Here is a 27102-nt window from a genome sequence, read left to right as displayed (position 1 = left end):
AAGCAGAGAGCAAAGTGGAGCGACGAGTCGCGCCGGAAAGAAGCAAATAACAATAAACAACAACTTTTAAATGGATTGCTGAATCAGGTTGGATGAAAGTATAGCCCAGTTGGCGGGTATAAAGCTGCTGATTACAACTAAAACAACAAACGCACACAATTACACTCACTTATGTACATACATACATACATACGCAGATATGTAAGTGTAAACACAGTAAATACAACGTCTGATGAAAAACGTGTTTGCACGCTTCGGCGACGGCGAGTCAAGTGTTGCGGCTGAATAGTCACATACATAACATACATACGGACTGAGAGAGCCAATAGATAAAAAAAAAAAAAAGTTGAGAGACTTGACTTTGGCCGAGAGAGAGTTTTTGCTCCAAAAATGCCTACAAAAATCAGCGGTAGAGAGCGCAAGAGTGGAGCATAAAAAAATTGAGTAACACAAAACATTGCCGAGAGCATGAAAATGGGCTGCTGAGAGCTGTGGAGCATCTTTACAAGTGGGTTGAGGCAATTTTATATTGATATAAACGCGTAAGCAGTGACTGAGAAAATAATTTGTTGGAGCGTGAGAGCGAATGTTAATTTAAGTGCCAATTAGTTTTAGTTGTACGATGTAGGAGTAATGTATATGGAGGTTGTTATTGGCAAACACTCCTACTCCCATCTACAGCTACACAGCTGATTTGCTTTTTCATTCAACAAAAAAATACAAAAACAATATAGAACGTGCGGCGAAATCGTCAAGTTAGACAAAAAAAAAAGAAGTTTAAACAGTATTTGGTTTGCTTATATGTCTATGCATATCTACACACATATATGTATGTTTATGCACTATAGGTATGTATGTATATACTGCGCGTAAAGCATGCGCAAGCTCTCTTCAAAGGCACGCAAGTAAAAAAAAAAAACTTTTGTAAGCCGGCTTCCTTTTATATGAGTATTTGTTGTTGTTTGACTTGGATTGTACATAAGTGCACATATACATACATACATATGTAATATATATCAGGCATTTTATGTATTCAGATGTATGCATATGCACATATACCTATGTGTATGTATAAATTGTCTGCATAAAACAACGTGACCAAAAGCACTTAAGCAAAGAAGGCATTTGTCGAAGGTGCATTGTTTATAATTCGTCGATAGTTGTTGTTTCGATGTATTAATTGATGATATACATACATATGTATATGTGTCAAATTCGAAACAACAATTGAGAATAAAAATGTTCTTCCCAAAAAGTGCGGAAACGGAAAGTAATAAATAATGCGCGCTCAAAGTTGCTTTTTTGCTTCAAGGCCAATTACATATTTGAGCAACTAAATTTGTATTAACACAATCGAAATGCTAGTAAATCGACTAAATAATTGACTGTTAAATACAAGTATGAGAAAAAATATGTTTTTATCGGTCAAGTAGGCAAATTGATATATGTATGTATACATACATCTGTACATACTTGCTTATGTATATCTATGTATACATTATGCAGGCATGAGTTTACGTTTATATACTTTTTTCACGCATATACTCATATGCTTCTCTATATGGTACATACATACGTAAGTAGATCAACAGCTTTAATTTGAGAACATATTTTTTATCTGCACGATTTGATAATAATAAACATATTAAAAATGAAAAAATACAATGTATCTGTATGCATACACTGTACATAAAAACCCCATGAATAACGACTGCGTTTAATGTGTGAATTATCAGCAAATTTTACTCAAGCTAAAAATATCAATCACACGAAATAGCGCTTTGAGTGCTGTTGCTTTTGCTGCATTATTTGTTGGGTTTTTGTACTTCGTGAGATATGTACATATATGGATAGTACAAGTGCAAGTAAGCGAAAACAAAACGAAATAAATTGGAAATACATACCTATGCATATGAAGTGCTTCACTATTTATATGAGAGAATTCAATGTTAAACTACAAATAGAGAGTACTAAACTTTTAAGCCGCTTTCGAATATTCGCAACTTTTCGCAAACTCAAACACGTAATAAAAATTTAAACATTTATGTATGTATGTAAATAAGTGCGTAAAATACATATAATGTGGCTTTTACCTTGAAAAGGCTTCATTTATTACGCAGCATATAGCATAAACGCATCTTTTTAATTATTAAACAATAATAATGCTGTGTATTATAAATAATGCATGTGCACAGGTACATACATACATACATACATATGTATATGTATTGATATTTAGGTATATAAACATTTGTGTACGATATACCACAGACAATATGCTTACTAATTGTAGGTGAGCTGGCGCGAATGAGTGAGCAAATGCAAAAATACTACGGATATACACATGAAGTAGTCTCACCAAATATCAACCGCTCGTGTAGCAGCAAAATAGAATTATAAAAATACAAAAACAAAGCAGGTAGGTATGTACGCACATGTATAAGCTAGGAGATACCCCGTACAATGACGAAAATGGAATAAATAGCGAATAAAAAGTGTGAAGAAAAAATGATGGGGCCAAGAAGGGCGGCGATGGTATTCATACTAACGTCACCCTGTACCCTTGCACTTTCTGCGGTAATTAAATGTTTATATACCTACACGTTTATTAATATGTATGTGAAAATATTGTTACTTTTATACAAATTGAAATATACATGCATGCATATGCATACATATATGTACAAATGATGGATAGATATGTAGATATATGAGCATTTAATTCGTTGAAAGAAAGTGTAGGTGCTAATGCTCTGTTAGTGTTGGCGCTAAACTTCAAAAGGTGATAAAATTTCGGCAATTAGTATTGATGGATATGTTACCAAATAATATGCCTTTATTGAAAAGATATTATGTTAGAATAGTAGATGTCTAAATAACTTTAGCCTACAAAGCCTTTAACTAAATACCTACTTATGCATTCGCGGCCGTTTTCCTTGCTCTAAATAAAATATATGTATATAAATATGCAATTGGAATACATCATAGTTACACACAGCATGTACATATGTACATAAGACGTGCTAGTGAATCGAATTACTTATAAGTGTTTATACAATAGCTATTTAAAATACACTTTGTGCTAACGTAAAAGCTTATCTAAGCATTGGTTGACAGCTTTGGTTTGAGAAAATTGGTTTTTTTTTTATTTCTTATTTGAAATTGGCTTTCACACGGCTGCATGCAGTGCATAATGTAAAAAGCATAAAATATTTGTTAGTTACTGACATAGATATACATATGTACTTATATAATGGCGTCGAAATAAAATTTTAAAATTTTTCCTAATTACAAAATAATTCTAAATTATGCTACGGTTTTAATACAACTTTGTGTTTTTTGTGTTATTAATCATTATTAATTCAAAAAGCAAGAGAAACATGAAAGTAAAAAGATAACAAAATGGTTATCGGCATTTGTAAACATATGGAAGTCTAACAAAAAAATATTAATTATGAAAACATATTACTGTAAAGGGCGGTCGCAAGGTCAAAAGAGATAAGTCGAACGAAGTTATTTTAACGTATTTCTACAACTAATTCACAGTTCTGCAGCTAATGTATTACGTGTGAACGAGTAGATTAGTGTTTGCGTGTCATTTTCTAATCGTTGTATGTCTGAACAAATGATAGGTATTTTTCTATGAAAACGTTAGAAAATCTTAATAGTTGTAGCACAAAAATAATAACAATTGCATAAAATATAACATCATTCTTGACTTTTCAGAATTTTTGGCATTCTGCATTATATAGTATTCGTATACAAAAGAAATTAAAACAACACCCTATAGTCTAGTATGTAGTTTCACTCCTAAGACGCCATTTGGTTTAATACAATTTTCATAATTTAAATCTAAAGTTATATAGTAGACCCACCGACCGTGAGAACAATGCTGATATGGCTCGATTTATCCGTTCATAATTAGTGCATATAAATTAGTACAGTACACATAAGACATTAAGAATTTGATAAAAGTAACAAATAAGTTACTCCACTGTCAGGAGGCGTCAAAGTGGGGCACATAGCAACGCTTGAGTGAGTAGAGTAGTGCTACAATGAACTTTTTTCGCGAAGCTAAACTGCTTCCCGGCAATTATTTTTAGTGTATGTGGGCTTCCAAGCATGTACATAAATAAAAATATATGTATACCATACATATAATCGGTTGAAGGTATGTGTTATGCCATGCATGGGAGTAACATTAATGCGTTAGAAAAATTAGCAAACAGCGGCGAAGTGACGAAGAAATTGGCGTCAATACTTGAATAAGTATGCCGCATATTAATGTGTGTATGTATATAAGGTAGAAATATATTTGCACATATAAATATAAGTAGGTACATATGTAGGTGAGTTATTTTATTATTGTTGTTGGCATATGTTAGGTTTTTTATTTTTATAGTGCTTAGGTTCATAAGTAGGTAGCAACGAGTGGTACAATAACAACGGCAAAGCAAAAGGTAATAGCAATAGACAACGGTAACGCTGCCTGCCACATTTTATCTTTATGGAACGTATTAAATGAATAAAAAAAAATTGTCATATGTACTTATGTAGAGTAAAACATATTTGCAGCAGCAGTCGTATATGAGTAGTTTTGTGACTGGCCAATTACACTAATAACAATCGTTAAAGCAAATACGTTTTGAAGACAAACATACAGAAACAAACTTTCAAGTATGATAATATATATTATGAAAACTAACCTACTTAGAAAGACTAATTCTGAATATGGTTTTGGCTTTTGGATAGAGCGGATTGGATATTTTTGCAATTTGCTGACGTTAATAACAGCAAAAAAATATTAAATTTTTGAAACTGATTGCGTGTGCATGTATTGCCAAAAAATAAATAAATAAATAAAAAAAATTATATTATATATGGTGCATATACAAACATCTATAAATGTGTATATGGTATACAATATCTAGGCACTTAGCTATTTTGAGCTGACTGTCAATGCCATCATCATCACCGTTTTTTACCACACATCAGTAATAGTGAAATGCCAAGCACGCTGTGTTCACCTTTTTTAAACTTGCTCCAATATATGTATGTGGAACAGCCAACAGCAGCTGATAACATATTTTTAATATCGTTGCGGGCTATCTTTATTTTAGTTATAATATATATGTACGCATTTTGTTATGCATACAAAGGTGTTGGTAACTGTTTAAGCAATAAGAGCAAATATAAATTATAAGTACAATATGTACTTAGGTAGTGCATTTATTTTCTTTAGACGCAAATACTTAAACACTTGTGAAATGCACAACCAATAATCTTGCATAGACAAGTTTTTTTCTTGTCCAATGATTATGCAAAGCTTAGCTTTCTCTAATTTGGACTCTAAATTGCAATTTTTTTATACACGCTTTCACGCATTAAAACTGTAATACTTAATATACACATATTGAGCACCAAAATAAATTTGTTTAAGAACTTTGAGAATGCCATAAAATCACCGGTTAATCAGCTATGTAAAAGTGTATTTTAAATATGCATATGGCCCCCTCGATTATTTTTAACTTCTTTGACAATAATATTACTTTTGACAAACGAGTTTTACCTTTCTATTCAATACAGAAATACACTTATTTCAATACAATGTGGTTCCACTTTTTTGGCATACTAATTTTTTTTGTTGCTAATATTTTCCTTTTTGCTCGATTTTTGACTTTGCTTCACTTTCTTAAACCGACCTGCACACACTCTCGTTAATATTGAATCTTGTTTTCGCATTTCGCATATTCTTCGTGATTTGTATTTCTTCGACAAATTCCATTTCCACTTCACTTTATTGCACGCGTTATAGCCACCTCTATCACTCGTTCACTTGTTCATGCTGCCCGCTTGCGAAAGCACTTTTTATAATAAATATTATTTGCAAATCAAATTGTTATGAAGCAGATATTCGTTATCGCTTTTTATTTTCGAAGTTTAGATTGCAGTTTAAATACGTTGTAATTCATTGTTGGTATTGAAAAGTATTTACATTTTTTTAAGGAGCCAATGGAAACTTTTTATTTCAACATTAGAGTTTGGACACATAACAACCCTTATGCGCCTTTAAGTATACTTAATTTAACAAATAAAACGAGTTATTGAATCCAAAAAGAATATTTAAATAATGAGTATTCATGCTTCCAATCTTTAGCTTTAATTGCTGGAAATCGAATCAAAATTATCGTTTATTATTTAAAATTAGTAATTCAATCAAAATAAAAACAATTTGCATACCTTCAATTGAATATATAATAAAAAAAAGTTTCAGTATGCTCAAAAATTAGTTGTTTAAAACATCTTCAATCTGATGTATATCAGTATATTATGATAAGTTTGATTTGTTGCTACTCAGTTAACGTCGTGTACTTTAATCTTTAATCATATATTCATATAAATATTAAAAACATACTTTCAGAACTCCAATCTAGGCATCCTAAACTTTGCAAAAAAAGGCTGATTAGTTATTGAGCATATTCATTATTCAGTAAAATATAAAAGAATTACTAATCACTTTAAATTTGTGAAACGCTATGTGGCAGTAGCATCCATTGTTACTAGAAAGCGGTTCGCTCATACAAATAACTAGGGTGTAATATTATTGCACGCTTTTTTTTAATTTTCCAGATTAGAAATAATTTAAATCACTTTCACATAACGGCACATAAACATGTTGCCTACACCATTTGTTAAATTATTGATAATACCGAGTAATGCGCGAGTGTGACGTCAGTTTCGTAGACATATTTGAACGGCGCTACAAATATTAACAAATACGTAAAGACAATGGCTGCAAGAAATATTCAGTCAACACAGCTTTTTAAGAAATTTTCATGCACTTATTGACACCACTTTAATTTCTTACCTTTTTACACTAAGTATGTGGATTTTTCGCTGCTGCTATTGCTGCTTAAAGCACTTGACTATTTGCTTCAATGGCGTTTTTGTCGTCTCCACCAATATGTGCGTATTCGAGTGTGCATGTGTATGTGTGTGTGCAGTATGCGCATAAGACTGCTGAGTTGTAAGACAGTTAACAGTATTCTTACTCGTCTGCTGCGGCTATAGTTCATTAGTGGAAGGTGGTCCACATCTTTCACTTTTTGCCAGCGTGGTGGAAATACGATTCATATACATATATAAACAACCAAATTTTGTTAGCACTTTGACGGCGTAGAAAGTAGAATAGGAGTAGAATATAAAGATTTTGTAAATCGTTGTACACTAATTTTGCTATACTACTGCGCGTTTATCGGCCACAGAAATATTGAGTCACTTTATTTTACTTTCTCGTAGCTGAAGATGTGCAAAAGCGCGAGCGTTGCCATATCGACGATTTGATGGCGCATTTTCTTAAAATCAATGTAAAATATTTGCAGTTTATTTTACGAATACACACGACAACGATTGTGATGCGGCGGCTATTTCCGCCCTCAACAATGTGAAGACTACGAGATACTATAACGGCGCCGACGAAACGGATGAAAAGGTCCACTTACACACGCACAAATATGTAATAATGATGTAAAACAAAAATGAACGGAATTAATACGGTAACGACGATAACAAAATATTAGAGTATATCACAGTTTGATGCCGGACGCTTTCTGTTCTAAGCGGGACAGGCAGTAGATGGTTGAGTAAAGGGGCAACGACCACATTAGAGCGGGGTGGTTGCGTGTGTTACGAGGGTCACTCAGCCACTGAGCCACTGAGCCAGTCAGCGCTACTTCAACCGAGTAAAGTAGAAAAACCGATTGGCAAGGCGGTTTTTTTCTTTTTGTTGTTTTTGCTTCTGCCGCCCTTCACAGTTTAACCGACAATGGCGGCTTCAAAGTATTGGCGAATATTGAAAATTGAACGTCGTGGCTGTTAAATTTGGTGCGCTTTGCTTGCTGTAGCTAACTCTATACAAATTCACATTGCAAAATGCAAAAACAACAACACGGAATTCGATTTTTTCCCGATGACAAGGCCGCAAAAGATATGTATGTGGTGTGTAATTATTTTATTTTTATGAATTTCCCATTTGCGCTTTGATTCTCATATTTTGTACGCTATTCGCGCTACATGCATGCCTGTATGTGTGCGCATCTGTGTATGGTATGTACATATATGTATGCACGTATGAATGTAGACAGGTACCCCGTGTGTGAATTTGCTACTATGAATTGCTGTTGGCTGACAATTGAATACTGAATTCAACAGTGCGGCTGAGCTGCGGCGAACGAGTGACTTCGCTGCAGAGTTCCGGCGATTTCAATACAACAAAACGTTGGTAGACGACTAATAGAAGAAGACAGCAGCCGACCGCGGCAACATCCAGTAACAAACGAGCCGCATTCTTTGTTAGGGTAAGGCGTGGGTGACCACAGTATCTGTATATTGGTCCACTACATATTATTTTATAACTTCCAAATTGAGAATTTCATTTTCTATTTAACTATTTCGAAATTGTATTTATCGTGGTAGTTTCCAAATATATACATACATACATATGTATATTTACACCAATTTAGACATTATTTTCTAGCCTCTTTTTCTTTCTGATATTTTCTGGGTTTTTATTTATGCTTTTCGTTTGCTTTGTCGTTTAATTTCATTTTGTACATTTTAATATAAAGTGAAATATTTCTCGAATATTTCAAGTAGTGTGTAGCGATGTTTGGGGTTTCGTTTATTCTTTGAAGTGCTATTCGTACAAAACCGCCTGACCAGATAACAAAAACAGTATATGTACATATGTTAAAATACGATGCATATGTACATACATAAAAGCCGAACAACCAACAGCGCGTCTCTAAATACAAAGAGCAATCACGACGGATGTCTACTACGGCACAAGAACGACTCCGACGCCAGACAACACAACCAACAATCAAAGCGACATGCGAAGCACTGAAATAGTCAAGTTGCGCGCGTGAGTATCAGAGTACTACATATACGCTCAACAGAGACTCCTCGCGGAAATAGACTGTCGCATGTCTGCCAATGCCAACGACTCTCTGTCGCGCTCATAAATGCATTAATGAATGAGTTCTCTATATGAAGACCCATTGCTGCTGCTGGTCTTATGGCTACCTTTGGAATACTGACTCCAGCTGGAAGACTCCTCGTGTTTTGACATACATACATTTGCACATATGAACATGAGGCTGTTTATATTGTTTGTTTGTATTCATACTATGGGTTTATTAAGCATTTTGTATCTGCTCTCTTGATTGCGGCTCTCGGCCGGTAAACAGCTGGAGCGAGTCAGAAGGTGGTGGCGAACAGTGCGGACATTCATGTCACTAGTAAGCAACGTTCGCTCGCTGCACAGTGATACGATAAGTGGGCAAAGTAATGAATTTAACTTATAATTCGGAAATTGTTAATGCATAAATTGCAAGTATTAACTTTATAATCGGAAATTTGACTTGAAATCTTTTAAGTTGAAAAAGTTTTACTTTGTGCTTTCAAGTTCAAGATGCCAATATTTCTGACGCGCGGTAGGCAATTCAACACACTGTGCGCTCGCAGCATATATTTCGGTTAGTTTTATCACAGCCACAATAGCGCGGCACCAATATCAAACCGCTATATTTGCTTGTTTACAAGAAGCCGAAAAATATTGCACAATGGCAATATGCAATTTAAATAATAAGAAGAAGAGAGCAAACATAACTATGCCGCAATTTGGAGCGAGGCATTTGCAGCCAGCCAACCACTTCATATTGGCGGCCGTAACCGTGTTCCGCCCTAAAATACTCGTAGAAGTGAAAAAGACAAGGTGAAGAAAACACACGAACACTCAAATGCGCAATATGACAATATGGCGATGTAAAATGTTAATAAATCAGCTAAGAAACTACATAGTAATAAAAACTAATGTTTACCTGCAGCGCACTTTATTAAGCGGGCTGAGTCAGCTTCTCTTTCACCTTTTTAAAAGGCACTTCAAAATTTCAAATGTATTCCGAAATAGTCAAGACCAGTCAACCCGGCCAGTGAGCCAGTAAATTCGGTACTAAATGTATGCGTCACTGCAAAAAATTTTGTGTGTCCCGAAAGAAGGCGAAATACTTAAAAGCTGGCAGAGACGAATTGAATAGAGAGCAACACAACGGAAGGAGGGCATATCAAACGCTGTTTGTTACTTTTATCTCGACTGTCAACATCGCCATATGTGCGATTTGACATTTACTAAGCGTTCGAAGCTTGAAAGTTAGTAAACAGCACAACAAGAATTTACACACAATTTTTCAGAAATAATTAAGAGTTAGAATTATATAAAACTTTCTGTGATATCTCTGAGAGGCTGTTGGAAAAGGGATTTTATTATTGCTTGCAAAACAGCGGCGAATAAAACAATAGATTACAACAGTCAGAATGCGGTACATAAGGCAAAACATTTAGACTCATAGTAAAATGGCATAATAAAATAGACAAAAGAAGAGGAAATAAAAGTAATTATAGTACTGTGTGGTGGAGCAATGCGCGTGCTCCCCCCAAAACCAGCCAACTCGTTTGCGAGCGGTGAGTGAGTGCAGGAGTACGGGAAAGCATTGAGTAATGGGAAGGAATATGAGTACTATGTTTTCTAGAAAATACGCTCTCGCTCAAAGAACCCACAAAATCTGCGTGAACACCCTGTCGCGTTCGAATACACATAGTATTATATAGTTTTCCATCATGCATTCCGCTCTGAGTAATTGCAAGAGAGCGTTAACTAAACTCGTTTGGCTAGTGGTCGCATTTTTTATGGATGCTAGATAACCGGAGGAGTTTTGGCCGCCGTATATCAGTACACAGCTGTGTGTGTGTGTGGGCCCGCCGGTATTGTATCTGTGTTCTTGCGCCGGCTACCAATACATAGCAATCACCATACACACAGACACAGCCAATGAAGTTGTGCTGAAAACAAAACCTAAACGGAAGTGACGTAGCTGATTGCTCTTCTGGTATGTAGAAGCTGTTGTTGTTTTTCTGCTATTGCTGTATTTTCATTCATTTTTCTTTACAGCCCCCCCTTCGACTAAAGTTAGCTGAGTTATTGATGCAGCTAGTGCAGTCAGCCGACGAAACATTTCGCAAAAATGTAAACAACTTGACAGTTGCAGCCAAGCCAAGGCAATTGTGTGTCGATAGCAGAAGAGTGTTGCCAGCTAATAAGAATTAATGTCAAAAGGTTTTGAATGGCGACCTCATTTCAAGTCTTCCTATTATCTGCCTATGCATAGATTATATGCACTACATTTGAGTACATGTGAATATTTTATTTATTTTTTTTTTATAATATTAAACAATGGCGATGAGGTTATCTTACTAAAAATTTCAATAAATATACATAAGTATATCTCCATGCGTAAACGTGATTTTTCTTAAGATTTACTTTATTGTTTGAAAACGGTTTTAGTATGCTGGTAACATTGTCGGATTCTGCTTCTAAACGTTAAACAAAATGATTTTTCAAGAGATTAATCTTTTTTTCTTGAAAATCAAATATTAGTTAATTATTGCATGTGGTTTTTTTTGTGATTGAAATCGAAACGTTTGGTAAATCTAAAAAACAAAATTTGTTTTATTTGGTATTCGATTTATTGAAATGTTACACAGCAATAGTGAGATACGGTGAAAGCTCAAACGACAATGAGTCTCACGGGCATTCTTGTTTGCTAAACTTCCACATCTGATGATAGTATTGGTCTTGGATACAAATGTAGCAGGTGTTAATTTACTTGTTATGTAAGTATTTAAAACAAAAAAAATATTTGCAGAAGTCCAAGTACAGACTTGCCACCAAAGTGGAAAAAAAAACATAAAGTGGGTATGCGTACTTAGCCAAAGGATCGTGGGAAGTTTTCCCGCAAACATAATATTTTTAAACCATAGCAGACACACAAAATAAAATAAGTGCAGCAACATGACATAAAAAGCGAAAAAAATAAGGACATTCAGAATAAGACAAAAAATATAAAAAAGCAAATGAATCGAGAGATAGATTTGTTAGCACATATTTCTACTTCTCGCACACACATGGCAACCAATAGGTAGTGAAAAAATGACTGTAGCTGAGACTGAGGCTTTACCATGCCTACTAACAATAAACGACTAAGTAGACACATTTAGGGTGTTTGGGTACGCAATTCTGCGTAGCAAATATGTATTCTAATTGATGGAAGTAGTCTTGAAAGGATGCGAAAGACACAAAAAAAATCATAGAGCGACGAAAGATAAAGCAAGAAAAAAATAGCAATGCAAAAAATTTTACTCACGCTGTCAAAATCAGGGGGCCTCAGACTCAGCATAAACACTATCATATGCAGGGGAAAAAACAATGTACGCCATAAGAAAACATATGAAAAAAAGTTTGAGTGCGTATAACAAAATCTGAGAAAAAATCGAATGGTTTATGGAAAAAAGCAGTCGAAATTGAAATTTCACACATGCGACGGCGCCGCAACGCCGAAAAAGGGGTGAGCTTGGGTTGAAGCACTTTTACTGCTGGTGGTAATAATGATGGTGGGGATTGTGATGCTTCAGTCATTGTGCCATGTTGTTGTTATTATAATTGCTGTCGGTATGTAAAACGCATTGTTGCAATCGACATCTTCACATGTTACGTACTCACACATACTCGTACATATGTACATAGTTATATGTATATATAGCAAGAAAATACGCTGCAGTGCTGCATATCGACAGCAGACTAGTGCCTGGATGATAGCATACATGTGGCATTGTAGCAGCCATGGTAGATAGAATAGGTTGCTGAGGTGCATTTGGAAAAAAGAGCCATGGGATACATTTGAGAAGCAAGAAAAAATGCATTTAAATATCAGTCTGATTCATATATGTATACTATGTATGTATATACATAGGTATTTATATGCTCTAGTGCCAGGTTATCTCTGTTCGAATGGTAATCATGCACATGTCAACAATGTTGGCGTTTATACCTAACTAAATACATTTCATACTTCCTTTAAAGGAAATACTCTTTAGCTAGAAGTTTAGTATCCAAAGATTTAGGGTAGTTTAAATAAAGGAAATTTGTATTCAAATACATTTCGTTAATTTGAGCTAATTAGTAGCGTAGTGCTTAAGTTAATTATGGTGGAAAAGTAACAAAATACCAAAAGTACGACATGCGAACATGTTAGCTCAGAAATGTGCCAATTGCCGAGTGCTGTCAGATCTCAAATCTATTTAAATAAAAACTTAATAAGAATATTAACCGTGATCTTGCAAAAGGGGATAATATATGAAAATATTATTTAATTTTCATAAGTGTACGTATATAAAGATAACATATATTCATACATATATGCATTATTAATAATTTTCTAAATTATATTTTTAAGTTGAAGGTTTTCTTGAACACTCAAATAAAGGAGAGCAGCAAAGTTAGAAGCGAAAAAAAATTTAATCCATATCGAACAATTGAAAAAATTATTTGTATTAGAAGACAAAAAAAATATATATGTATATAAAAAATATGAACGTAAAAACGATTATGAGCTCACTCGTTCACAAGTCTGCCAAAATGTACATATAAATAAGCAACTATAGTCGCGTCGTTGCGGTCGTGGCCGCCGTCACGAATACGAATTTGTGAAACAGTGAGTGGTGGAACAAAACATCAACAACAATATATGTATGTATGTATGCATGAATTATTCCCGCCATTTTGTAGACCAAATACAAATAGAAGTTGTTGCTGCTGCTTTACGTGTTTTGTTATTGTGTGTACGAAAAATGACAGCCGGCGCAGCGACGTTAAGCAATGTCAACGTTTTCTTTTTGAACGCAACCAAAGTAGCAAAAACAAAGTTTGCCACAATGATGTATTGGCGATAATAATGAAGGGAAGGCTGGCAATTGTGATAAAGATTAGCACCAATTTATAATCATACACATATGGTACATAGGTGTGATAATGACGTTGCTGTGCTACATAGGAAAATGTTATAGCGTCGATTACAAATATTTTTCGCGTAATTAGGAAATCGAATGGTTAATATTGGCAAACAATGTAACCTTTAAGGTACATTAAGTGAGTAAAACAATACAACAATACATTTATTTGCTGAAGAAAAGACGTGTGGATAAATTAAAAGTATTGTGTATGGTATGTGAAAATATTTATATAACACATCGGTTTTTGAATTCAAGCACAAAATTGTTACAAAATAAAATGCTGATTCCTTATTAAAACCAAAATGAAGCCGTCTATTACACAGTTACAATTTACACATAAATTACTCAATACACTTCGGTTACATGATTTTTTGAGGGATAACATATTTACATTTAAGTGGCACATATATGTAAATATAAAATTCCTTCAAACAAACAATATGAAAATTCTCTACTATGACGTTTACTGGATTTTTCGGTAACGCACCTAAAAGTATGCTTCGCATATTTTGTATTTATGATGATTTTATACAATTAAAATATTTATTATATTTTTAATAAGAGCTTTAATTGCTAGCAGTTAATTAACATCAAACAATTGAGGGCAACCAGTTATATATTTAAAGTAAAATTTACACAGAAAGACGAGACGTTTACCGTCATATCTATAAAAAAATCACTAAATAGTGTAGCCACGAGTGTGTAAATCTTTTATCTAAATACATTTCATGCTTTTAAATTAGAAACTACAGTTAAGTCAATTTGGTAATAAATTTATTTGTAACAGTGACTAATTTGTTAAGTTGGAGATTACAAGCATTTATTCGCACACAAAAGCGAAAACGCCCAAAAGTATACTTCTTATAGCAAAGTAAATTTTATTACAATAATAATATTTTGTAAGCTGTAAGAACAAACGAGGAGTGTGCAAGCCTTTCTATCTATATCTCACCTATTCTATACAAGTTTACTTCAATTATTAAAAAAATTATAAATTAATTTAAAAACCTTTTATAACGAAATTGATCATAGAAAAATGTTTTTTCATAAAGAGGATTTGTTTTTCGAACTTTATTTAAAATACACATATTGCGAACGAATTTTTGAGCTTATCAATAGCACACTTAGCATAACTGTATTTTATTCCTAAAACGTTAATTTCGAATGCAGAAGGTTATTTCAAAATGCCATGCCTTAAAAAGAGTAGCGCCAATGAACGAAATGTTATAAAATTAAAAATACTTTAATCAAATATTTAATAGTTATTACTAATTCAAATACTTATTATACATACAGACATGTGGGTATGCTTGCACATACCTATCTACACAGTCTGTTACAGTCTTCGAGCTTACATATTCAGCATTTTTTATGAAAATTATGAAAGGTAGGTAGTTTAGTAAAGTAAATGCACATAACCATAAACAAATTATCCATGCTTATTTCACTTTTATTCTATAACTGTTCCTACTCCACACTTGACAACTCTCGACACTATGTACATGTCTGAATTTAAAATAAACCCAATATTTATAAATATATTAAATGATTACTTCAAACTCACAAGTCTTCCGAGTGACGTCGATTTTCCAATTTGCTTTGTATTTGCATGTGTGTGTTTGTTTTTGGTGTTTCAATACTTTTGGTCTGTTGCATAAAAATTACGTACGTATGTATGTAGTTGGTGTAGTAACGGTTAATGTGTTGTTACTGTTGCTGCTGTCAATATAGCGGTGCTGGGATTATCATTTCACAATTTGAAAATGTTATCAACAATTCATGGCAAACAATGGCAACGTTTGTGTGTGTGTGTGTATGTATTTGTGCGTATTTGTCATTTGGTAGATTTAATTCAATAAAAATTAGCGATAACACAATTAACAATATATAACAAATTTAATTTAACTTTTCAATTTTCAACTCCAAAACATATGGCAACTACCATTATTCATTTTGCATTTTTTATTAGAAGATATACAAAATGTTGCACATAAAATCATTTAACTTTTGCCAAAAACACAAAAAAAAACTAAACAAACTAAATTTAGTGCACGTAGTTAATAAATACAATAACAATAACAAATGTACGCATTTTAACGACATCAAAGTTTAACATTTTATTGCCACATCGTTATTATGTATAGCAGCACATGGATGCGCTAAGCGTGTTTCCTTTTAGGCTTGGTCTAAAACTGAGCGTTGGCGGTGGCTTTCTTTTGCGCTTTTTTGCATGTAAATTTTCGCATTCATACCACAAACAACTCCAACACATTTCCTGTGCCGCGTTTAGCGCACAATGCTATCAGCGCTCGTTGTAAGCGTTGCAGGCGTTGTATTTGTGACAAACGCTCCTGCTGCTTACGCCGTCATGCAAGCCAGACCAGTTGTCAGTCCATTCATGATGCTGTTTTCCGAAGTAACAGTTTCAGTGAGTTCGCTTTTTGTGAGAATTGTTAGCCAAAATAAAGTTAAATAATGTTTTAATGTTGTAATTTTGCACTTATAAATTTCTTCAAATAATTTTGACGAAAGTTTTAATTTTCTGAATGCATTTTTATTGAATTTAATTTTAGTTTTTAAGGGCTGACTTTCGGCGCTACAACGGACGCGCACGACAAAGTAATTGTTTTGCTTGCGTTTTCAATGAGAAACTAAAGTATTGTAAAACTTGGTGTTGCATTTTGACTGCTGCTACCAGTTAGCAGGCATTCCAGCGCAGACGGACGTATATACTTACGTATTTGCGCTAGGAGGGATGAAAGGCCGCTATGTCGCAGACGCAAGAGAAGGGAGGACTGCAATCAGCAGGAGGCATTCTCATTTGAAGCCAGACAATTGTTGTTATGTCTGCAACTGCAAGGCAGGATGCAAAGCTAGATATGTTAGCGTCAAAGGTATAAAGAGAGAGAGAAAATGTGGACATACACGTACATATATTATATATATTTTAAGACCAGAGAGCGAGAAAAATTAAGTTAAATTGGAAAAAATTTATGAATACCGGCAACGTAACGTAATGATAGAGTACTGCGCATGCAATATACAACGGCAACAACAAAACTAGCTTCAACAACAACAAATATAGTAGTTATGAAACCGGCTTGCGTAGTATGTAATCTAAGAACTTTCAGCAAAGTTCTAGCAAACACTAGTCATTTTCAGGACTCTCAGAGCTTAGAAGGGGTTTCTACAGGAATTTAGAATTCCTTAAATCAGAGTTGCGCTAAGAATATAACAGGATAAGGGAAATAGGAATTTTGAACTTTATCCTTTAATAAAAATTCAAGTACGTTTATAATAATCAAATGTAGTAGACTATTTTTGAATCAAGATATTCTAAAAAGAATTCACTCAATGTATATACAACGTAATCATTTAACTTTACGATCATACAATAACAATAAAGTTCAATATACATAACATACATACGTGGCTATTGTTGTACTTTTTAAATGCATATAAAAATCCTCGCCGCTTTGGCTTCTTGATATAGTATAAGACTAAGAATGATAGACTGTAATGTATTTTATCATTCTTGTTATTCTTGCTATAAGAAGTTCTTTTAAGTTCTTTTTTTATATAACAACATAACAAAGAGAATGAGCGAAAAAGAGCGGAGGGCTCGGTCGTGCAGGAATGCAGCGTAACAATAAAAAAGAGAACTTGTAAAGAATCGATCGTATTATTTCGCCTTAGGTATGATCAAGTTAAAAATGCATGCGTACGTATGTGGTGTGTGTATATACATACATATGTATACAAGTACATAAAGTTAAGTTAAAACGGAACCAAATTTTATAAAGATATTAACAGACTGAAGCGGCGAAATACAAACTCTATTACAGTAAACACTACTAAAACGTATTAGTTTTTTTTTTTTTTTGAATGTAACGGTTTCTTTAGTTTGATATTTTTATTGATTGCTATTTTCGTGAGATTCATATAAAGTATTTGGAAACAGCGTTGATTACTCTCGGTGGTCTACTTCTTCACTTTAATATAGAGTGGTCTGGAGCAAACATTTACAATATTTTCTAGATATATCTTAACAGGTCAATATTATTGATGTTTCACCGTATTTGAGTTCGCGTGTGTATGTGGCACACATATATGTATATCTAATACCAACTACATGCATCGTATAGAATCATATGTAAATATGTACATATTGGTATGTATGTGAAAAACAAGTTTCGTTTTTACTTTACTCAATTATCTTTGGTGACTGCATTTTATGAATTTCAATTTGGCAAGAAATTCTCTAAGTAACATTACGTGGAGCGGTTATTTAGTATGAGTTTATACGCGGAAACAGTTATCGCTCATCATGGAAAAAAAAGAGAGGAATTCCAAATTGCGTAGCAGCAAACTGTTGCCAAAAAGAGCACAAAACGTGTTGCAGCGGCACGAGCAACTAAGTGCTCTTTGTGTTTCCACGTCGCCCTCACGTCAGCAAACTCTGACTTTGTGTGACAAAAGTTTGCGTGTGTAAACGCACACTTGGTCTTTTAAAATGATGAAACGCGCGGAGTGCTCGCGGAAAGAGGCATGTAGAAAACAATGTATATTAAAAGAAAAAGGGAGTTATTTGGAAAAAAATACGAGTGCAAAGATATCAAAATAGTAAGTAAAATTGAACAGAGAGCGACATAAGACAAAATTTGAAGTAAACGCAAAAGCTTAAGGGCTGCATTTAAGAAGTGGGTCGAAACAGAAGGTAACTAATTATTTGACACCTTTATAGTGCACTATGATTTTCGTTCTTCTCTTATATTAACTCAATATGTACTTATGAATTTATATGCTCTGTTTAGGCTCATACTCAAGCTTTAGCCCACAATAATTGTAAAAGAATGGACGCAATCAACCGATATACCAACGCTTCTTGGCTTAAGCCATTATACTCTAGGGGCGAGACATTTGCTAGTTGTCCCTAGCATGGGCGCACGTCTGTTGCGGTTAGTTTAAACAGAAATGTCATCAACGTGAATTTGCCGCGCAATGTGTGGCATGTATGCTCATACGTATGTATGTATGCATACATATTGTGTTTTTGTATAAGTGTGTATATAATCAGTTGTTGCACATATTCCGGCAATGTGGCGTTTGCGTTCCAGTGCCGTAGAAGGCAAGTTAGCGGCCACTAATACGCATGTCATGCAGGTATTGCAATAATTACATACATATTTTGTCATTGAATACTTTTGAATACACGTTACGTACACACATACATTGTATGCACTTGGCAGCAGTTAAAACAGGTGACAATTATTTGTAAAACGTTTCGCATGCGAATAGTACAAATAGGCCAAGTGCTGGAGTTAAGAACGGAGAACTGAGAAAATGAGTAAACAGGCTTTCGTCATTAGCTTTGTCCTAGCAAATATTTTAATTGCAGCACATCAAGCAATTGTTTGTGCTGAAGCGCCCAGATACATCTCTAGGTTCATATTTATTTGTAAACTCATGAGATCATTCGTGCAAATTGAAAATAAATACATATAACTATCAGGCAGGATGTGATATCAGATGGCAATATATAATAGCAAATTGAAGTCGATGTTTCTTGCCCATAAATATGTATGCATTTTATATCTTATTATTATAATTGACTAAAAGGAAATTAAAAACAAAAATGTTTTTCATGCAATATAACTGCTATTAAATATATGAAGACAGTATAAACAATTTTTTTTATATTTACTTTCGAACTCGCATAGACTTTTTATTTTCAACTTAAATGATATTTCTTCAGTTTTAGGCACCTCTCAACAGGGAGAAGATTAATTGCGAAGCATTAACTAAAAATGTGTGCAAATTTTATTATTACAACAATTACATATGTATGTACATATTTTGATCATTGAATATACGTACGTAAAATAAAGCATTACTCATAATAACCAAAATACCATTTAATTTTTGAATTATTATTTTTTGCAGGCTTATTGAATGCTTATGTAATATAATGAAGTTGCTATTTTTGGTCGTATTGGAAAGCAATCAAATTGTGATTTCAATTCTCCCCACGCAATAGAATAGTGTTTTCTTGCTTGCATGTTTCGTTTATTTCTTATCTCCAACAAAGCAAGAATGCCGATATCCGCTCCTCACTTTTTCATTCATATGCACTTCAAGTGCTGCTTTCGCTACTCTACATTCATCGACCTTCCAAGAAATGTGTAAAAACAGCAACAACCAAAAAAAAAACGATAATTTAGGTTGCACCAAAGCTGTAATACCCTTCACAAATAAAAGGTTCCATACAAACATTTGATTTCGATTGCTCAGTTTGTATGACAGCTATAATGGTCCGATATTGACCGTTACGACAAATGAGCAGCTTCTTTGTGAGAAAAGAACAGGTGCTGCTATATAGCTTAAAAACTGAGGGACGTATATATACAGACGACAGACGCACATGGCTAAATCAACTCAGCTCATCATGCTGATCATTTATGTATATTTTATAGGGTCTTCGACGTTTCCTGCTGTGTGTTACAAACTTCGTGGCAAACTTAGTATACCCTGTTCAGGGTATAAATATTATTAAAAACCAATGCATCCATACATAACGGTGAAGTACTGTAGGTGTGGACAGAGTATTCATGAAAGTGCTAAAGATACACAATTAATACAACCACTTCATTTTGTTCGCTTAGGTAGTTTAAAAAACTAGCATTACTGGTTTATGGCTTCTTAATAATAATTAAATAAGAATATGCAACTTATAAATGCAAGTTATTACAGTTTACAGTATATTTAGAAACCAATTTAAAGACAACATTAAAAGTTATAACCGAAAATAATTTATAACTTATAAATCCATGGCTCCGAGTGTATTTGTCACGCACAAAAAAATTCTCAATGTCATCTTAGAGTAGAAGTGGCCTAAAATTTACTAAATTATAAAGTATTTATTATTATTATTATTACTTGCAATAACTCTGAAATTTTAACTCAAAATTATTTTCATATATGTATGTACGATACAAAAAGAAGTACGTATACACATAAGAGCGGCATAATATGAAATAAGCATAAACTACCACGTAGGGATTCATCGATAGTTAATGTAAACGTTAACGTTGGACACTTTTGAAAAATTAATTGAAACAAGCAGTTGCCGCGACTAATATAATATATACACAAAAACTAAAGCTTTGTTGAAACGACAACACGAGAATTCAATAAATACCCAGCCGCCACATAACAGAATTTCTAAAGAACCACAACACCGCACCATGTTTAACGTATTGAACACAGGGTTGAAAACAAAATGTAAGCTTTTGTAATGAAATTTACATAAAACGTGCCACCAACACACCTTAACCTAATCCGGCATTCATATGAGAAATGAACCAAAATACACGGAAAAGTGCAGTTTCAGGACGCAATTAAAACGCCAGGAATTAATAAAATCATACAAATATGAAGCAAATGTGAATGCCACACGCTAAACAAACTGCTCACTGCTGAACGTTTCGACAACTAAAGGGTGCAGTCAACAATCAAGGCAGCGCACGATGTCGTGCAGGATGAAAATATTCGTGTACGAGTACATCTACTCGCCTGTCTGCATGCCACATAATGAGTATGGCCACGAAGGATTTCTGTAGCAATCCTTATTTACAGTCAAAGGTCGCGTAATATGCTTGTACATTTTGTTTTAAAACCAAAGCAGTTTGCGTCATGTACACAATGCATCGGACTGACGTAGAAGACCGACGACATTTGACAGAACTCGCTAAACGAAAATGAGTCAAAGACGCTAGGACAAAGGTATGGAAAGTGCTGTACACACGAATGCGTCTGTGTATATGTATGGCTGTGCATGCAGCTGTCGTTGTTTGCATTCTCCGGCTTGCTGCTTACAGTTGTCGTATGCTTGGTGGCTGCGCAAGCTGGCCATAGCCTTTTTATGGACTTATCAAATCAAGCCAACTGGCTTACTCCGAGCGTTTTTTTTTTAAATTTATTATATACAAATTATTTATATCTTTTAAAAAACTCTTCATAGCAATGTTTAAAAAATTCTAAGCGGTTACGGTTACAGTAACATGTGTTTTTTATTATTTCTTAATATCACAACAGCCGCCATCAAACTGGCACTAGATCTAGCCATTGAAGCTTGTATTTATTTAAAAGAAACATCAACAAGTGTTGTGAAATCGCATGCAACAACTATTTGTTTTGAGATTCTGTTTATTATATAAAAATTAAAGGTGGTCTAGACCTTAATTTCAGTTATGGAAAAGTAAAGCTGGTTACTACAAATTTTAAAGTACACTTGGCTCTTTATAAATATATACGACTACGAATTTATCAAATATTTATCAATCCTTTATACGTCGGCAAACTACTGCAATAGAAAATATACGCACAGCTGTTATTTTTCAGTTCAGTTCTGTTACCCTTAAATATTGTAAATGTAGTTTGCCTAAACTTAATTTCAAAACTGCGCTTGAGCATGTTTACGAAAGCTATGTATGAGTGCTGCCTTTTATATTTCGGGATTAGAGAACAAAAACAAATTTTAATAATTTAAAATCGCTTTATTGTTTTTCAAAGTATTCTCCATTAACCATTTGCTTGGAAGTGTTTCGTGCGCGAACAACTTTTGTTGGATGCGGCTCATCTTGAAACACCCACAGAGCTTCATCGTTAAAAATTGAACTTAGTTCATCGAGGCATTGTTGCTGTGTTAATCCACGTCGAAAGTTGTGAAAAATAATCGTGGGAAAATGTTCGCGATTTAATTCGTTCTTTGGTTGAAATGAATATTTTAATTTACTGTAAGCAACACAAATAGTGCTCATACTTATGTCAAAACGTTCTGAGTATGTATGGCATCACAGATGCCAAACTTTACGATAAAGTTGTCAGTTGCCTGATTGCAATACTAGGGTTGCCAAATACGGAAATATAAAAGCCAACCAACGTATTGTCAAAAATGGTAGGATATGGCGAAATGTGGATTTTTTATAATGTTTTCGCTCTCTAACTACTAAACTACTAGTTAATTTAAGTCTTTTATCAAGTATAACATATGTGTGTTTACAGATAAATCGTTTATCCGTTAAAACCGAGAATTAATATTTTAGTTTAAGAATTTTATTTACGAAATGATATAAAACAACTCAAGCTCGAAACAAAAAGCAAAAGCAATTTAACATCAATGTCGAATGAACCGATTTCTTATCAAGCGAATACTCAATCTGCAGCTGAGGAAAACCACAATGGCCTTGAGTAAAAACTGACTAAGCAATCGCCAACTCGAAGCCTAATTTCGGTCTAAATGATGCTAACTCATAGCTACAATATTTAAAAATCTGTATTAATAGTGTATTAATTTCTAAACAACAATACTATTGTCTAAATGAGTTTATTGACTAAAACTGACTAGACTGGATTCCAACAAGATTTCATATACCAACACAATACTAACATTAACTATTTTCTTCTTACCCACACCCATACACACATATGTATGTATGTATATATATGTAAACATAATAACCGAAAAGACAACAACGAATTCCTGCAACAAAACTAACGTCACTGTTACCTGATACCGGTTTCTAAATTTGGGATACAAATAATGTCTGTCCAGAGGATTACTTGTTTGCATGCTCTTGGCAACCCAGCAATAGCTACAGAGCTACTATAACTTAAAGGTAAATAACAACAACAAATTACAGAAAGTGAAGAATTTCTACTAAGTAAAGTATGTAGAGTATGAAGGAAGGCGGAGAACTAAATAATCGACGCGCAAGAGATGCCAAAGTTGAAGAGCAAAAAGTCTACGAGTTATTTACTTTAGCTGCACTTCCAAGAATTGAATGATCAGTAAGTCTTTAGCCGAGCGGCAAGCCAAAAAGCAAAGATTGGACAGACAAGGGTCGTGAAAGACAACAGCAATGATGAGCAAGAGTCAGCGGAGCAGCAAAAGTGAAACCAACTTGTTTATAAGGACATACAAACCAAACTGCTAAAAGTAATAAACCAAAGAAATGATGCGACATACAAATCTTTGTATATATACATATGTATATATGTACATATTATGTATGGTATATGTAGAAGTGTATTCAAATATTGTGATATGCGAATGGAGACGCTTGAATGGAACTATGAATGGACTTAGCACGACAAGATCATTGAAAAGTCCAGCAAAAACAACAACAACATTTCATATTAGTCCAAGCAGATAATTTGAATATTTTTGTTTGTTTGAGAGCAACAAGATTTGCTTGGAGTACAGGATATCTTCAAACAAATATTTGAATATGTGTGATAAGGCCGCAAATGATTATAGAGAACACAACAAAGATTAAACGACAAAAATACAAAAATAAGAATACGCGCTCAAAATGAACAAACAGGAAATTTTATTTAACGCAGGAAATACAAATTCGTTATATTATAATATGGAAGACACGGGAAATCACACGCTGATCACTGATTAGCGAGGAAGGTTCCCATAAATGCTTGCAAGCCTAAGAAACCGAGCACACTTTCGCTAAAATTTATAATAACACGAGCGCGGACCTTCGTAAAAAGGATAACTCCATTCTATTTCATTAATTTATATTGCACCATATTCGTAACCAATTTTTACGCGTGTGAAAAGTTCCCCTAATTAATTGTGGGGTTTATCAATGCTGATTACAAGCCAAAGCGCAAAAAAATAAGATTTCATTAAATCTAAGAGCAAAATTATCAGCAGCTGCAAGCGTGCAAGTATCCCAAAGACAGACTGTTGCATGAAAAAGAAAACAAAAGCTGACATGGAAAACGTTACCTCAGCGCCTTAAAGTAGAGCACCAACATTACAGTAACAAAAAAAAAAAAAAAATTACTGAAAGCACCTAAATAAGAAAAAAATTACACACCTGGATATGTGCCGGCTGGCTGACTGCCTGTCTGTTACCGTCCCATATTGCATGGGTGTCGCGCAACAAGAAACACCCTTAACCCAAGCATCATATGTGTACCGTAAGTGTTTGCATTAGACATATCCTTGCAGTTATACTTCGTATTTCCTGCTAACAGTAGCCTGGCAATTCTTCTGCTCGCTACGCTGTGAGTGGTGTCGAAGTGTGCTCATAGCCAATTGTTGCTTGCTGCTCCTTGGCGCACATGCTCGACAAATGTTCAATATTTTCCAATTGTTACAAACCAAAAATTCCAAAGAGACCAATGACATGAAAACGACAGATTGTCAGAAGGCAAATCGGTAACGTTCGCCGCTTTGCGAAAAAATAATGTGAAATTCAAGCACTTGGAGAAAAAAAAAACACCAAAAATAACAGAAAATCGAAATGCACGATGCGAAACGAAACGAAAATGCATTGGTAATGGCAACCAACCACTGGCATTGCACTCAGCAAGGGTGCTAATGTCTGGCACTACAACGTACAGACGTACTCGTATGTATAACCAAGGGCAAGCTACAGACATATTTAAGGACTTAAGTACGTTCACATCTCTGTAAAAAAAGAAAGTAAAGTCGCAGTTTTTTTTCTTTTTAGAAAATTTCGAAAACTTCCATGGCTGATATCAGTGGCTATTTGCATTTAACAAATTTAAATTTTACATACAACACACTTTACATCCATTACTCAAATTAACTTTGATTTAAGAAGATTAAATTAATGTTAAATGTTGTCAGCGGCCCGCCTGCTAACCCTCTCAGACGCATTGTCTCTGTTATGGGATAGCAATATTTTCAAAATTAACTTCATTTTAATTTTCTAATTAAGAGATTTTAATGTAATACCCGAAGTCAATATATCTCATATAACATTTCAGTAAAATTGTTTACAGGAATTTGCAAAATTATGTTTTAATGTTTATTATTGTAATGATGATGTCCACTATTGAAATTTTTATTTTAAGCGACTGATTTACGCGTTCGAAAGTGTTAAATATCAAATAGTTACGCGTTTTATTTTTCTGCATAAATCAATAATTTGGATTTTTTAATTTTTTTTAAACATAGATTGAGACCGTTTTTCAGTCCGAAAATATTCTGAATTCAGTATTTTAACTTAGGTACGAGTATATGAAGCAAGCACACTCTATTGAATGCTTAGTTTTGAAATTTTCATAGGCAATAATGTCTAGTGATGAAGTCCTGCACCGACTAAGGTGATTGCAAATCGTCAAACAATATTTTGAAGAGGTCAAACAACATGTGCTTGTGTTCTATAGCCTGTAATAAGTTAAAGAGTATCAAATATTAGGTCAATTGCAGCAAACGTTGGCTAAGAAATAGGGCGCGGAAGCTGCTTTACACAATAGTCGGTGATAGTATTGTATTTGGTACCAAAATAAAAATCATTGGCACAAATTAAAAGAGAAACAAAAGTGAAAATGGTGCAAAAATTTGGAGATCAATAATAATCACCGGGTTTGAAAGCGCCTAGTTGCAATATCAAATCTGCTATAAAAAATTGATTAAGTGCTTCGACAAAGCAACTGCCAAAACTAAGCATATTAATACATTGTTATTAATAAAAAACCAGAATTCTCCGAAAAATCCAGCGCTTATTTCAAACCATGCACCTTCTTATAGGGTTTGTTAACATATTCATACCTTTCTTTGTGGTATTTCGCGAAATATATTGAGGACCTTGAATATATTGGCATATGTCAATATAATTGTGTACACACATACTTATTTATATGTATATATGAATGAAAGTGTGTGAACTTTGTTAAACATTTCTTGTTACTGAAATTGGAAATTTTTTTTAGTAAATAACTTTGTGCAAGAAAACAAGTTGAATTAAATCAACATGGAAACACTCGAATTCTAGTTCATATGAGTACATTTACGAAAGCGTGTGCATAAGTCTGTGAAATGTTTTAAAGCCAAGAACAGCGAGAAGGGCTACAAATATATCTGCGATAGGAAAGATCCGCACCTATGTATGTATAGTATTGCTAAAAAAAAAGCAGTCATTTAAAAAGCATGTGAACAGACAGACAGACAGACAGATAGACAGTCAGTCAGACAGACAACAAACCAAGCAACCCTTGAAAATGCTTTGACGAACTTGAATATGGCAAAAAGGGAATGACCCGTAAGCGATAAATATATGGGTTCACAGTGTAAATATGTTTGTAGGCATTTATACTGCTACATATATATGTACATACATATATACATATGCTTGAAACTAGGGAAGC

The 27102-nt window shown here is 34.0% G+C and overlaps 1 protein-coding gene and 1 long non-coding RNA gene across 6 annotated transcripts in view; one reads left to right on the top strand and one right to left on the bottom strand.

Annotated features, from left to right (window-relative positions):
- Nucleotides 1-27102, bottom strand: part of E2f1 (E2F transcription factor 1) — a 67851-nt gene that overhangs the window by 17647 nt on the left and 23102 nt on the right. Inside the window, exon 1 of one of the 5 annotated variants that reach the window (XM_014233432.3) lies at nt 9882-10002. The exons of 3 other annotated variants lie outside the window; for them this stretch is intronic. The gene's annotated coding sequence lies outside the window, so the exon portion shown is untranslated. Of the gene's footprint in view, nt 1-6868; nt 8896-9881; nt 10003-27102 lie in introns of those variants that run through there. One more of the 5 variants, XM_014233427.3, reaches the window with a different exon arrangement.
- LOC138857821 (uncharacterized) lies at nt 10127-11355 on the top strand. Its single transcript, XR_011397018.1, has 2 exons — nt 10127-10946; nt 11009-11355. It is a non-coding gene; the product is annotated as an uncharacterized lncRNA (long non-coding RNA).

This window comes from Bactrocera oleae, chromosome 2 (assembly GCF_042242935.1).
Source record: "Bactrocera oleae isolate idBacOlea1 chromosome 2, idBacOlea1, whole genome shotgun sequence".
Taxonomy (NCBI): domain Eukaryota; kingdom Metazoa; phylum Arthropoda; class Insecta; order Diptera; family Tephritidae; genus Bactrocera; species Bactrocera oleae.
The sequence above is the reverse complement of the archived record's forward strand: the minus strand, read 5'-3'. Positions and strand labels throughout refer to the sequence as shown.